Source organism: Mus caroli, unplaced genomic scaffold, assembly GCF_978045245.1.
Source record: "Mus caroli unplaced genomic scaffold, Mus_caroli_1 scaffold_6, whole genome shotgun sequence".
Lineage (NCBI taxonomy): Eukaryota > Metazoa > Chordata > Mammalia > Rodentia > Muridae > Mus > Mus caroli.
The window spans coordinates 21,546,677-21,562,312 of record NW_028227261.1 but is presented as its reverse complement, the minus strand read 5'-3'; the positions used below and the strand labels follow the sequence as shown (position 1 = coordinate 21,562,312).

Genomic DNA, 15,636 nt, shown 5'->3' with positions numbered 1-15,636 from the left:
CTAGACTCTAAGCTTGGTATTGTATTCCCAGGTTTAATTACTGTTTTCAGTGTGGCTAGCAATTAAATTTATGGTGTCATGCATACCAAACATGCCCTCTGCGGTGAGCTATACTCCCAGGCCCCTGTCATAGCACTGCAGTAGGTGCCTAAAAAGGATTGGTTGAGTAACAAATAAATGAAACAAAAACTAAACAGAGAACAGTGGCCTGGGGTTGTTCTAGTTGGAGAGAACAGCTTCAGCAAGGGTCCTCCAGCAGTAAAGAACCTTACGCATAAAGAACCTCAAGTGTATGAGGCACTGAAAAGAGGCAGAAGGGAGAGAAGCCTAGAGTGGGGTAAATGGAAAAGTGTAGAGTTAGGAGGATAGACAAGGCCAGGCTGCACGGAAGCTCGTAGGCAATGCTAGTAATTTAGGCTTTCCTGTGGGGTGTGTGTGTCTGTGTCTCTATGTCTCTGTGTGTGTATGTATCTGTCTGTGTGTGTCTGTGTGTCTCTGTGTGTGCATGTGTCTGTCTATCTCTGTGTGTGCCTGTGTGTGTATTTGCCTATGTGTGTGTATGTGTCTGTTTTCTGTATGTGTCTATGTGTGTGTGTCTGTGTGTCTGTCTCTGTGTGTCTGTCTGTCTCTGTGTGTGTGAGATTTTTACTGTTATTGTTCTCGTCATTATTCATTACTATTATTTCGAGATAGGATCTCACTATGTACCCTGGTTCTCCTCCAACCAGGAACACACTTTGAACCTGGAGAACACTAACTAACTCAATAGATTGGCTGCCCAGCCAACCCCAGAGATCCTCCCGTCTCTCCCTTCTCAACCCTGGGAGGAGATGCAGGGGAAGGCACAGACAGGCCTAGCTTTTTATGTGGATGCTGGGGAGTCAGGGCTTAATGGTTGTGCAGCAAGCACTGTACACGCTGAGCTGTCTCCTGAGTCTCCTGTTTTGTTGTTGATATGGTTCTCCATGTGTCTTGTTTTATTGAGACATGGTCTGATTCTGTAGTGAAAGCTGGCTTCTTTATCAGCTATGTAGAACAGGCTAGCCTCAAAAATTATGATTTTACTGTCTTTGCCCCTCCAGTGCTAAGGTTACATGGGACCTTATCTCAAAAAAGCAAAATAAGCCGGGTATGGTGGCACACGCCTTTAATCCCGACACTCGGGAGGCAGAGGCAGGTAGATCTCTGAGTTCGAGGCCAGCCTGGTCTACAGAGTAAGTTTCAGGACAGCCAGGGCTACACAGAGAAACCCTGTCTCATAAAACAAACAAACATACACACACACACACAAAAGCAAAATAAAGTCTGGCTTGGTGGCACATGCCTTTAATCCCAGTAATCCCAGTCGAGGAAACGGAGGTGGGAGGACCTCTGAGTTCAAGGCCAGCCTGATCTACAGATCAAGTTCCAGGACAGTCAGTGGTACAAACTGGGTATGGTGGCACACACTTTTAACCTCAGCACTTGGGAGACAGAGGCAGGTGGATTTCTGAGTTAGAAGCCATCCTGGTCTACAGAGCGAGTTCCGGGGCAACAAAACCCCAAATAAATGAATAAGGTGGAGAGTGACTGAGGAAGACACCCAACGTCAACTTCTGGCCTACACACACACACACACACACACACACACACACACACACCACAGAGACGATCCGTGGGATGGGATGGTAGGTGTGTCCTTAGGCATCTTACTGTGAGCCCAGAAACCCCCACCTGGGCGGTTCTAAACAGAATAGGACGTCACTTGATGGGAAAGTTCCCAGAAGCTCCCAGAGCTGGAGAGCCAGGCCTAAGCAGCAGGCAGATGTCAGCCAGAATGATATCACAGGCCAGGTTGGCAGGACACTGCTCCGTAGTGCTGCAGCATAAGGTGCCGCTGTCCCCAGGCCATTGCTGTCCCTCACCAGCATCACAGTAGGTTCTCCATGTCTTCTGATGCAGACCCACAGGGAGAGTCTCTTACTAACCGAGCCCAGGTGCAGGGGCCTAGAAAAGCAGGAACACATGGCCTGCTAAGACTTGTGTCTTGATGTCAGATATCCTTGGCACAGGTTTAGCAGTGTGTAAGGTGTCTGGGAGTTTACAACCCAGTACTCCAAAAGTCCCCGAATCTGTGTGTCCCATTTACGTCCATCCTGGCAGTGGGAATAGAGGAGATCACTTCTGGGAGAGGGATGCAGGGTACCCTGGCCCGTGCTCCGAGGAACTGAAGCCTGGAGAGACTGCGGAAGAAGCTAATGGATGAGACTGGAAAGGCGCTCCCAGGGAAGAAGGGAGGGCTGTGTGGACTGCAGGACCTCAGAGCTGGGAGGAGGGAGGAGCGAGAGGTGACCAGCTGCCAGGGAGCCACTATAGCAATATAAGCAGGCAGCAATACCATCAATGGCTTCAACACTATGTAGGCCCATGGTGAATGTGGGAACGGGGTGTCTTTGACTCCTGTATGCTGGAGAGAAGAGATAGGGACAAGTTATAGGAGACTGGTGAGAATTATTGAAGAGAGGTGACTGCAGTAGCCCTTCCCCTCCAGGCTGCCTCTGTCTGTGATGAGGGTCAGCCGAGGCCTGGTCTCAAAGTCTGACCTTAGCACACGCCTCAGCCTTGAGCGCTGGCTTTTCTTGGCCGATGTTCAGCTCTGGCTGGTCCGTGGAGTGGCCAGGTAGATCTGGGAACAGAAACTGAAACTTTGGAAAGAAGAAACAGCCCCAAAGGCGGTTTGATCATCCAACTCTGTCGTCGTTTATCTTTTTAACTCTTTCCTGTGTGTGTGATGTGTCTGAGGGTGGTGAGTGGGTGGGGCATATGTTATTATATGTCTGTGAACCCGTGTGCTGCTAAATGTGTGCATGTGTATGGGTGGTCAGAGGTTGATCTCAGACGTCCATGTATGTTTGCTCTTGACCTTTGTGTTTTGACACAGGGTCTCTCATTGCAGCCTGGCCAACGACCACAGTATCCGTTCGCCTGGCTGGGTTCAGTAGTAGCGGTCCGACCAACCTGGCTTTGAGTTCCTACTGGCTGTGTGACCCCCGACAAAGGGACATCCCTGTTTCTGCCTCACAGCGTCGCTTGACAGGATGACTTTGAATTCTTGATCTTCCTGCCTTGCTGGGATTGCAAGCTTGTTCCACACAGTATATGCAGTATTAAGGATTGGACCCAGGGCTTCATGCATGCTAGACAAACACTCTACCAACTGAGCTACAGTTTCCAGTCACTTAGTTCTTGGGCATATTCATCCCTTTAGAGGGAGGCCTGGTATTTTCCGGGAAAGCACACAGGGTTCCTCTGGCTCCAGGGCAGGCCCCAGGACTGTCATGCTTTCCAGTCACCAGAAGCACTTTGGAGGTCTGAGCTGGCTGATGTGGTGGCGGATGCTGAAGGTTCCTCCATGCTGGTTCTAGGCCTTACCCGAAGAACCTCAGATACCTTGGGCCTTGACCCTGTGGAATCAGAGTCCGAGTCTCCCAGGGGAAAGGTCTGAGCAGGACTTGCTTGGAGATTCTCCAGGTGACTGAGCAGTCAGGGTGACAACAGATCAGTAAGCTTTGAATGCCCACTAGAGGTTAGTGACCCATTAAACCATGTTTACAGAACACCGCATGTACAAAGGTCACAGAGGTGACCAGACAAGGTCCCCATCTGCTAGGAGAAGGACTCTGTCCATGAAAGCCTGACCAACCCGTGATGTTCACAGTAATCCATTTGCCTGGCTGAGTTCAGTAGCAAGCGATCGATTGGTGTTTGTGGTCCAACGGACTTAGCTTCGAGTTCCCACTGGCTGTGTGATAGCAGACAAAGAGATTATTATCCTTTCGGACTCCATTTCCCCATGTGTAAGTCAAGAGAGGGTTGTTTGAGAGGGTTACATGTAACATGTGATGTGTCCATCACAGACCCGGCACATAACAGACACTTTAAATAATGTGTGTGCATGTTAGTGCTTGTGTGTAAGAGTGTGTGTGTGTGTGTGTGTATGCATGTGCGTGTGCAGGGTAGAGGGGTCAGAATCACACCAAGACAACAACTGCAGCGGAGAGGAGGCAGCTGCTCGGAGCGAACAGTCAAGAGTGACCTGAGCAATCTTGGTACCAGTTCAGGAAGGACTGCGCTCCGAAAGACAGAGAGCGAGGTGCAGAGCCGGTTTGCTTATTATCATCTTTCCTTTAGGATTTGAAAGACAGGGTCTTCATTTGTAGCTCAGTGGGCCTTGGACTTGCAGGGGTCCCTCCGCTTCGGCCTCTCGGGTGCTGGGATTCTAGGTCTGCAAAGCCAGGCCTGGCTTGGAGCCTGGTTTTGAAGGAGGCAGGATCTTCCCTCTGCTCTGCCCTTTGCTTGCCCGTCCACCTGTTTCTGAGTCAAACATTTGTTAATAACCTCCCTAGAGGCTCCGTGCTGGCTGCATATTACAGTCTCCTGTGGTCCAATAGGTAGTCTTATTTAAAGTGGTGATCAAATTTACATTATGTCACACTCATCATTTTAAACCTTTCTTCTCCCTCTCTTCTTCTTCTTCTCCTTTTTTTTTTTTTTTTTTTTTTGGTTTTTCGAGACAGGGTTTCTCTATATAGCTCTGGCTGTCCTGGAACTTACTCTGTAGGCCAGGCTGGCCTCAAACTCAGAAATCCGCCTGCCTCTGCCTCCTGAGTGCTGGGATTAAAGGTGTGTGCTACCATGCCCTCAGTCTCTTCTTCTTTCTCTTCCTTTCCCTCCCTCTTTCTTTCTCTTTCCTGCTGAGACATGATCTCAGGCTCTTGCACGTTCTTTGTACAATTACTTTACCACTGAGCTATATTTCCACTTTAAAAATTATGTATAGGGCTGGTGAGATGGCTCAGTGGGTAAGAGCACCCAACTGCTCTTCCAAAGGTCAGGAGTTCAAATCCCAGCAACCACATGGTGGCTCACAACCATCCGTAACAAGATCTGACTCCCTCTTCTGGTGTGTCTGAAGACAGCTACAGTGTACTTACATATAATAAATAAATAAATCTTTAAAAAAAAATTATGTATATAACCAGGCAGTGGTGGCACACACCTTTGATCCCAGCACTCAGGAGGCACAGGCAGGCAGATCTCTGAGAGTTTAAGGCTACCCTTGGCTAGAGGGTAAGTTCCAGACACCCAGGACCCTGTCTCAAAAAAAAAAAAAAAAAAGTATTTAGGGGCTAGAGAGATGCCTCTCGTGGTTAGAGAATGTTCTGTTCTTCCAGGGGACCTGAGTGTGGTTTCCAGCACTAACATCAAGGGTCTTCTGTCTGCTGACATCTGCACTCATACACACACGACACTCAGATACACACATACACAAAATTTAAAAACTTTCATTTATTCACTCACTCTTTTCTTTTCTTTCTTTCTTTCTTTCTTTCTTTCTTTCTTTCTTTCTTTCTTTCTTTCTTTCTTTCTTCCATATGGGTACTGGGGTTGAGTGAATACTTGACTTGCTAGGCAAATGCTGCCCTTAGGCTGTATTCCCATTTTGAAGCATATAAAAACACAAGTACATCTTTTGTACACTCACAGTGTTGTACGATAACTGCCACTATTCAACTCTCAACCACATTGCCCCAGCAAGGACCCCTGTTCTGTGTAGCGGGAACCCCGGCCCCAGCTGCTTCGTGTTTCTGTGTTTGCTTGTTCTGGGCATTTTTCATAGCTGGACTCCCATAATGTACGGTCTTCTGTCTTGGCTAGCATTGCGTTTTTTAAAGTCTGCCCCCTTCATCTGGCTTAGCAGACAGAGCAGGCGTCGTGGAAAGTATTTTTCACAGACTCCCTTGTGTGATCCCCCACGTGAGAAACCTTTCAGGGCGTTGAGGGGTAAAGTAGCCCGGCAGGCGGGATTGCCAGGTAACGTACTGGCAATATCTGGGCCTGGGCCGTACTTCACCTCCCAAGTTGTTCAGCAATTGTCTGAAATGTAAATACAGCTGAGGGTTGTGTATTTATTTTTGCTAAATCTGGCTCCTCTACCAGCAGGAAGTGGCAGGGCCAGGATTTGCACCTGGGAAGTGGCCCAGGGCAGATCCTGCTCACTCTGCTGAGGGACACCTGGCTCCTCCCGCTGTCCCCAGGGTCTCCGGGGTCGTAGGTCTTGGTGTTCTTGTTTGATTGATTTGTTGTTTGGTTGGTTTGGTTTTTAGCACTCTGGGTGGTTTTCCTGGGCAGCCTGGGGATGTTGTAAAGGCAGCCACTGCATGGTAATAGTTATCCGGAAGCTCGTTCGATGTACAGCACACCAGAGTAGTCACTTAAATGCTGAAGAGGGCCTTTAATCCCAGCACTTGGGAGGCAGAGGCAGGTGGATCTCTGAGTTTGAGGCCAGCATGGAATACAAAGTGAGTTCCAGGATAACCAGGGCTATATAGAGAAATGCTGTCTTGAAAAAAAAAATGCTGAAGAGGTTCGGTGTTCTGAGATAGATGCTGTTATTACCTTCCTCGACAACAGGGGAAACAGAGGCTTAGAGAGGTTCTCACTTGCCTCACATCACACAGCTAAGAATACTGGACATCATACTATGACAATCAGTGCCCTTAACTCCTGCCACCTTTTTCCTGTTCCTGTGGGGCCTTGATAACATTCATTAATTCATTCATTCGATCTCTCATTCCTCCCATAGGAATTAACATACATTCCCGTGGTGGGTGATGCAGATACAAAGTAATGAGGGGGCTAGAAAGATGGCTCAGCAGGTAAGAGCTTGCTGTAAAAACGTGAGGATCCGAGTTCGAATCCCAGCTCACGTGTAAAAAGCTGAGTTTGGTTATGCTGGTGCTGGTGCCTGTAAACCCAGTACTGTAGGAGCCTTGTGCAGACTTCCTGGCTGCCAGCCTAGCTCCATGCTTAGTGAGAGACCCCGTCTTAAGGGCAGAGAGGCGCTGGGGGCATCCAGCACATCTCTAGCTTCCAGCTCTGCACACACATAGGAAGTACACCCTCCCTCCGTCTTCAGTCTCACCTCCAAGGTCACCTGTGTGGCACACAGGGCAGTCAGGGCTCTGATAACGACCTGTAGGTTGGCACTGGACAGCAAAAGGGGAGGCGAGGCAGTCCAGCAGTGGTGGGAGTTGAGGTGACCCTCGTGCTGAGTCAGGGAAGATGAGCAGATGAGCGTTTCCAGAAGGAAGGAGAAAGAGTCCCTCCAGGCATAGGGAGCAGCTGAGGTGACTGGAATCAGCCTGCCATGGTCAGGAAATTGCTAAGAGCTCCCCGTAGCTGGTGCCAGAGGGGCTCATGATGGAGAACAGGGGGTGGATGTCGTCCTGGTTACCAGTGGAGGCCAGAGGGCGCCAGGCTCCAGATCTCTTACTTGTCTCCCTCAGCTGGGAGGAATCCAGGGCTGGCAGCCAGGGGTCGGGCTGGGAATCTTCGGGAATCGTCAGCCATCGGTCCAGCGGAGTTCTTGTTCTCTTAGTTCATCATTGCCGAGAAGTCTCCGGAGGAAAACCCCAGCCAGGAAACTTGGGGTTTGCTGAGGTCTCCATGTGGGGGAGGGCGTGGTTCCTTTCCTGCGCCCCCTCTTCCTTTCCCGAGTCCAACGACCCGACAAGGGGTAGTGGAGGGAGCGAGCTGCCCAGGCTGGCCTGCTGCCCAGGCTAGGAACCATGCACCGAGGCCCCACCTGGGGCACACGGCAGGCCCAGGCTCCAGCCTTGCAGGAAGGAAAGCAGCCAGTGTCCTGAAATAATAAATGGCAGAGCCAGCAGGAGTCTTCCCTGTCACCGCCCAGCTTCTTCTGGCTCTGAAGCGGGAGGCCCAGGAGCGGGGGACGACCAGGCATAGTCACTCCACTGGCCAGTCCTGGCCCCCCACGGGGCTGGGCAAAGGTAGAGGATTGAATTCTGCTTTCCTCTAGCACCCTCCGACTGCTCAGCGGGACAGAGAGGCCTAGGACTAGGGCCCAGGGACATTGGGTGAAGTCACCAGGTAGACTTGTGTTCCCGCAGCTGGCCAGGCTGGAGCAGCCTTGCAGGGCATCATGAAGTTAGCCCTGAGTCCCAAGCATCCCTGAATGGGCTTAAGATCTCAAGTCTCCCGGAGCTAAACTGTACAGATGAGGAAACTGAGGCACAGAAGGAGACGGAGCTTTTTATCGGGGTACACAGAGGAGGCAGGCCCCAAACTCAGCACCTCACCCCCTCCAGCCTTCAGTCCAGGACACTTGGTCATGCAGCTGTGAACATATGCACTGCAAAGCGGGTCCTTCTGTGGTCCTGCATTGCCTCCAGAGACATCCCTGTTAGAGGAGCTGGCGCTCTTTAGCAGAGACGATTGGGAAATCTGGTGTGGGTGTGTGTATATGGGGTGACCCCGTATTTACAATCCCAGACAGGAAAGGCTGAGGCAGGAGGATTGCTATGGCTATGAGTGTGAAGCCAGTCTGGGCTATAGAGTAAGACTCTGTCTCAAATGAGAAAGAGAGAAGCGGGAAGAAGAGAAAGTGGGGGGCGGGGGGATGGGAGGAGAGGGTCGAGAAAAGTCCTAGAAGGGAGCATTCATGAAACCTTGGGTTCACTGGAGGTAAAAGCAGGAGAATCAGAAGTTCAAGGTCACCCTGGGGTTGTCTAAGATCCTGCCCCTCCCTCCAAACGAGGAAGGAAGGAGCAGAGAAAGGAAAGGAAGGGTGAAGGGCCTCCTGCTTGTGTTTGCCTCATGGATTCCTGGGGCAAAGGTGTAAGCGAGGCTTCCTCCAAGACCCAGGGCCCATTGCTCAGCCTCCCTGGCCTCCCTCCCTCCTCCCTCTGTGACATGGAGAGGCTAATATTACTGTAAACGGCTGATGGGGAGCACAAGGTACCACAGAGAGCGGCCGCCCCAAACAGCATAGCAGCCTTAAGTGGGGCAGTAGGTGAGTTCACTGCGGTGCAGGGTCTTGAGCCAGCTTGAGTCTGCGTCCTTCCTGTTGGGTAATCTGCTCCCCAGAGCTGGCTGTACTCCCGGCTCACCGGCGGCGGCGGCTCCGTTGGGAAGAGAATGGGTTCAGCTGCCCTTCTCATCTTGTGGTGGGACCTGGCAGCCCAAAGGGACTGGGGACTTGCTGAGAGTTACCATGCTTGGAGAATGGTTGGACCGGGGAAGAAATGATCTGTCTCTTCGCTACCTTGCACTCCCTGACTGACCGCCACCCCTACCAGGTGCTGCCTCTCTCCTTGTCCCCCTGGGACCCTCCCACCAGGCCTGGGCCCCAGAGCCTCCCAGACTCTTCTTACAGAAAGCTGAAAGGGGCCAGCTCATTGGACAACAGTCAAGTCGCTGAGCAAGTTTCAGGTTGCTGGAGCAGCCCTCAGCCTTGCTCCCTGTAAGAGCCCCTTTGTCTTCTTTAATTTATTTGCTTTGTAGAAATTTTCGAGCCTACTCTTAGCTTACTCACTGGGTTTCAACAAGTGTCTGATTCTTTCATCCTCCAACCCCCAATTTTTTTATGTTTTATGAGACATTTAAAACATTGACTGAAACGTCAAGTTGGCAGACTGTCCACGACTTGCTATTCCTTTCTGGTCCATACCACCAACCTGCCCCACTCTGCATGTGCTCTGTCTCTGTCTCTCTGTCTCTCTCTCTGTGTCTCCCCTCGCCCCCCCCGCCCCCCCGCCCTTGCCACTTGCTTTAAGACAGGGTCTCACTATATAGCTCTGGCTAGCCTGGAACTCACTCAGTAGACCAGGCTGACTTTGAACTCACAGAGATCCTCCTGCCTCTGTCTTCCAAGTGTTGGGATTAAAGGCATGCACCTCTATACCCAGCTTCCTTTAAGATCTTTTCTAACAGAGTGTGCTTTTGTGGTCCCCCCACCCACCCACCCAACACACACTCAGCTTTTTACACGGGTCCTAGGGATCCAAACTCAGACCCTCCTGTTTGTGAGGTGAGCGCTTTACTGACTGACCTGTTCCTCAGCCCCTAGTTGTTCTCTGAGACAAGCTTTCACTATTTGACCCAAACTGACCTCGAACGAAAACGAATTCACCTTGATTTGGAACTTGCCATCTGCCCACCTCAGTTCCCCACTTACAGAAAGTATAGGTGTGTTCCATCATACCCAGCTACAGTTAATTTGTAAGAATCGGGCTCAGGGGCTAGAGAGGTGGTTAAAAGTACCGACTGCTCTTTCAGAGGACCCAGGTTCAATTCCCAGCACACACATGGCGGCTCACAACTATCTGTGACTCCAGTTCCATAGGATCTGTCGCCCTCTCTGATCCTCTTGGGTACCCCGTGCAAGTGGTGCATAGACATAGCTAAAACACCCATATACACAATATAAAAATAAATAAAAAACGTAAAATGTCAGGGCTCAAATGAAGTTTATGTAATGTCATTTGTTGATATATGTCTTAAAGACTCTTAACATTTCCCCTCCAATGACCAAGGATGTAGTTCCAAGGTAAAGCACTTCCCTGGCAGGCTCAAGACCTTGGGTTTGGTCTCCAGCACTGCAAAAAGGGAAAAAGCTTAAACTGTCCCGCCTTCTCTAATCTGTACACTTCCAGCGGAAGTGGTGGTGACACTTCCAGCGCTCAGCAGGCAGAGGCAGGAGGATCTCTGAGTCTGAGACCAACTTGGTCTACAGAGAGAGTTCCAGGACAGTTTGAGAAACTGAGAAACTGTCTCAACAAACAAAACAACTAAAAAACCTTCTCTAATCCTTTCTCTCTCCTCTCCCTCCCTCCGTCCCTGACTCCCCACCCCTTCATCTGGAAATTTTTGTAGTTTCTATTTTATTTGCTAAATGTGTTCAGTGTAATTTGGTTTGGGCATTCAAATCACCTGCTTTAATGACCATGTTTCATATCTAGAACATGTAATTTAATCTTCCCTGTGAACATCAGTCAAACATCAAAGGAGCCAGGATTCACCACCTCACAGAATGCATTTTGAGGAGCGGCAAAGTCTCCACGACTCCTCAGGGTAATTGTTGCTGTTGCCTGGTTAGAAATCTGGGGAAGGTTGACAGGGAGGAGCCCAGGAAAGCTTTGAGGGAGACAAGGGGATCGTTGAACACAGTCTTAGAGACTCCTTTATGAGACCTTTTACTTCTTTCTGGGTCTCTCCTGGTAGAAAGTGAGATTTTACATTGAGAAGGGAAACTCGGAGGTGCAGGTCACAGGTTGTGGACCTCCAGGGTTTAGGTTACAGGGGATGAACTGGGGAGTTAGGATCTAACATCTGAGCTATGTGAGCTTAGGCAACTTTGTGAGTATCCATGACCTGTCTGCCAGATGGAAACCAGCAAATACCGAGCCTGTCTCAGCGGCCTCATTCGAATCAGAATGCTGGGGTGCCTACATTCTGTGTATTATACTTTCTTGTGAATAGTAAGCCGGGTGTAGTAGACCACACCTTTAATCCCAGCACTCTGGAGGCGGAGGCAGATAAATCTGTGCTTTCAAAAGGACCGCCTGGTCAATGGAGTGTGTTCAGGGCTACACAGAGAAAATTTGTCTAGGAAAAAGAAAATAAGTGACTATTTAAAAATTTAAAAATAAGCTGGGCAGTAGTGGGAGGCACTTGGGAGGCAGAGGCAGGCGGATTTCTGAGGTTGAGGCCAGCCTGGTCTACAAAGTGAGTTCCAGGACAGCCAGGGCTACACAGAGAAACCCTGTCTCGGAAAAAAAAAAAAAACAAAAAACAAAGCAAAACAAAACAAAAAAAAAACCCTAAAAATTAATTTAAAGTTCCATCTGGTTTTTGCTTTGTTTTGTTGTTTTGAGACAGGGTGTCCCTTGTAGCCCTGGCTGGCCCAGAGTTTGCCAGAGTAGAGCAGGGTGTCCTCAAATTCAAAGAGATCCACCTGGGCTGCTTACCTGCTGGGGTGACAGGTGTGCACCACTCATGGCTGGTTTGTTTTGTTTTGTTTTCTTCTTACTTTTAAACTTACATCCATTTGTTTTGTGGTGTGCACATCTGCAGATGTGTGCACACGGGCGCATGTCCTAGGATACGTATGGAAGTCAGAGGAAAACGTGATAGAATCTGTCCTCTCCTTCCACCATGCAGGTCCCTGGCTTTGAATTCAGCTCCTTGTCTTGGTAGCAAACCCGTTTACACACTGAGCCATCGCCCTATGTGGGTTCTGGTTCAGATCTCCCCGTTAGTCTGTTATGGGGGTGGGGGTGGAGGAAATGCTTCTGGACTTTGATTTTCCAGTCTTAGTGTTACAGGTAATGGGTTCAGTCTATCTCCTGTGGCTTGGTCTCTTCAGAGCAAAGCAGTGAGTGGTCAGTCCACCTCCTGCTTCAGCTGTAGGCTACAGCAAGAGTTTACAGGTAGTGGGCACCTGAGAGCTCTCAGCAGAATGACAAACCCAGAGCCAGTGGGAAAACCGCGGTTGCTGATTGGTGATAGCCGTGATGGTCACTGGAGATTCAAAAATGGTGTCTGGGCCTGGTATTATTATACTGGTCCAAAAGAGTGAAATTTAATCTCCAGCTCCCAGGGCTTTCTGTCCCTTTGCTCAGTTGCCATGGTAACCACAGCTGGCACTGCAGAGCCACGGGGATGAAGAATGGGTACTATTGATGCATCCTGACCCAAGAAGAGGTGCAGGCAGAAGACCTCTCTAGGCAGGGCATCTGGGCATGGTCTGGTGCTGCCATCTGTGGTCTTTTGCACAGGCAGAAAGCACAGGCTGAGAGCCAGAGTGGTGGAGAGTTTGTGTGTGTGTGTGTGTCCCGGGTGGGGGAGGGGCACAAAGAACAATACCAGTAGTTGGAATTCAGCCCTTTTCTTGGGCTGGACAGGCCAGGCTGCCTGAAGGACTCCATTGGGCTTCCGAGTTCAAACATCTTTTTGTGCTGGGTTTCACGCATCTTGGTCCAGTGCCTGTGGAGGTTTCTGCATAGAGGCACTGGCTCTTAGCCCTGAGTCCTCTGGGCACAGAGCATGCGCAGTGTGACAGATGCTGAAGCCTAGATCCTATGCTCCTGGTTCGACATTGTTGTTACAGTGTCCTGGAAACGCCTCTGCCTTTCCCCTAGAGAAACACCTAGAGAAATCTAGGTGGCCACCAGCCCTTCCATCTCACGTATTTCCTTATTTATCTGTCTGTCTGTTTGTTTCAGTGTACCCGTGAGTGTGTGTGCATCTTTTAGAGTGTACACATCCAGGCAGAAGTGTGGAGGTCAGAGGTCAGCTGCAGGGAGTCAGTTTTCCCCCCTCTCACCTTGTAGAATCCAGGGATCTGACTCAGCTCATCAGGCCTGTGCGCGAGCATTCTTACCTGCTGAGCCATTTGTCCAGGCTTTGCCTGCCTGTTCTGACCTAGAATCCAGGGCCTCAGTCTCTGTAGCACTGGAGTCCCTATGTCAAGTGGCAGAGAGCTCACGCCCTAGAGAGGAAACTTGGGAACGTCCTGTTTGGGCTGAAGTCTGTGTCTCCCTGACTTCCACCTCTCCAGGATCATCCAGTCCACTTCTAATTCTCCCTTCTGCAGAACAGGCTTGAGGGTGTCAGGAACTGGGAACGGAGGACTGCTATCAACTTCCCTTCCTTCCTTCCCGGTTCCTTGCCTACTTTCTAGGAGACAGAGAGAGAATTTGTGCAGATGTTAGAGTTGAGGTTGAGGTGGACATGATTTTGGGCCACAAATCAAAGCCGTGCGCTCTTGACTCTGGGACTGCTTGCTGTGGGCAGAATGCGGACCCTGGATATAGCCTCCTATCCTGGGTTAAGTTCTGACTCTGACCCTGTTTATGACTGAATAATCTGGACATTTTCCTTGTAAAGTGGTCATGGTGATGTCCTCCTTCCTGTGTGTGTGGCTGGGAGCACTGAGTCCTCTGGGCACAGAGCATGCACAGTGTGACAGATGCTGGAGCCTAGATCCTATGCTCCTGGTTCGACATTGTTGTTACAGTGTCCTGGAAACGCCTCTGCCTTTCCCCAGACACCTTCTCTTCTCAGGCTGCTCTCAGAAATCCTCCCTTAATACTTTTCTTTTTCTATTTTTTTTAAATTGAATTTTGTTGTTGTTGTTTTTCGAGACAGGGTTTCTCTGCTGTCCTAGAACTCACTCCGTAGAACAGGCTGGCCTCGAACTCAGAAATCCACCTGCCTGCCTCTGCCTTAAAGGCGTGTGCCACCACTGCCCGGCTGGTTTTTTTTTTTAAAGATTTATTTATTTATTTTTATCTATATGAGTACACAGTAGCTGTCTTCAGACACACCAGAAGAGGGCATCGGACTCCATTGCAGATGGTTGTGAGCCACCATATGGTTGCTGGGAAGTGAACTCGGGACCTCTGGAAGAGCAGTCGGTGCTCTTAACTGCTGAGCCATCTCACCAGCCCTAAAATTGGTTTTTCTTTTTTTTTTTTTTTTTTTTTTTTTTTTTTTTTTGGTTTTTTGAGACAGGGTTTCTCTGTGTAGCTCTGGCTGTCCTGGCACTCACTTTGTAGACCAGGCTGGCCTCGAACTCAGAAATCCGCCTGCCTCTGCCTCCCGAGTGCTGGGATTAAAGGCGTGTGCCACCACGCCTGGCAAAATTGGTTTTTCAAGACAGGGTTTCTCTGTGTAGCCCTGGTTGTCCTGGAACTCACTCTGTAGGCCAGGCTGGCCTCGAACTCAGAGATCTGCCTGCCCCTGCCTTGTGAGTGCTGGGATTAAAGGTGTGCACCACTATTCCCATCCCAAGATTTTGTTTTATTTTTATTTATGGATATGTGGATTGTATGCATCGGCCACACTGTGTAGGCACCTGTGGAAGCCAGAGGAGAGCATTAGATCCCCTGGAGCTGGGCTGACAGCTGATTGGGAGCCTTCCAGTGTGGACGCTGAGAGTTGGATTTGGGTCCTGTGTGAGAGTACCAGGAGCCACCTCTCCAGGCCCAGAGAGGACTAATTTGGTGCATGCTGAGGAATAAATAGTAGGAGAATATTCAGGCTTTGTTTCCTGTAGTCAAACCATTGTGTTTTTGAAAGAACAGAACACTTTGTACATACAGTAAAGATCCCTGCATTCCCTGATGTGCAAGAGTCTCAAGTGTGCACCACGGCGTCTCGGGCTGCTTTTGTTGACACTGTGTGGTGAGACAGCACCATGTGAGGTGCTCATGTAGTAGTATGTTTAGAACCAAGGCTGCAATGAAGTTGCTTCATAGAGCATGGATGAACCCTACTAGAAATGCCTCAGATTTGGGAGCTGGAGAGATGGCTCAGCGGTTAAGAGCGCCGACTGTTCTTCCGGAGGTCCCGAGTTCAAATCTCACAATCACATGGTGGTGCACAACCACCCGTAACGAAATCTGATGCCCTCTTCTGGTGTGTCTGAAGATAGCTACAGTGTATTCACATACATTAAATAAATGAATATATCTTAAAAAGAAAAGGAATACCTCAAGATACGTGATGTGTTTGATTTTGAATTAAATTTGGGTCACCACATCTTCAGAAACACTTTACAATTGTCAGATTATTTGCCATTTGCACGTTCAGTTGTGTGACTGTCAGTTAAGAAGCCTTGGTTAGGTTGAGCTGAAGTTCCGACTCTAGCCTGGCAGCTCCCCTGTGTCACACATCTCTGGATCTCTAGGTTTATGTAGTGCTGGCTGGCACTAGGTCAGGGGAGAGTCTGCAGTCTTCCTAGAGTGGCTTCGGTATTTTGTGGCTTCTGTGTGGTCAGGCAGAAGAGGG

At 49.7% G+C, this 15,636-nt stretch overlaps 1 protein-coding gene across 2 annotated transcripts in view; it reads left to right on the top strand.

Annotated features, from left to right (window-relative positions):
* Nucleotides 1-15,636, top strand: part of Asap3 (ArfGAP with SH3 domain, ankyrin repeat and PH domain 3) — a 39,964-nt gene that overhangs the window by 5,248 nt on the left and 19,080 nt on the right. The window lies entirely within an intron of this gene.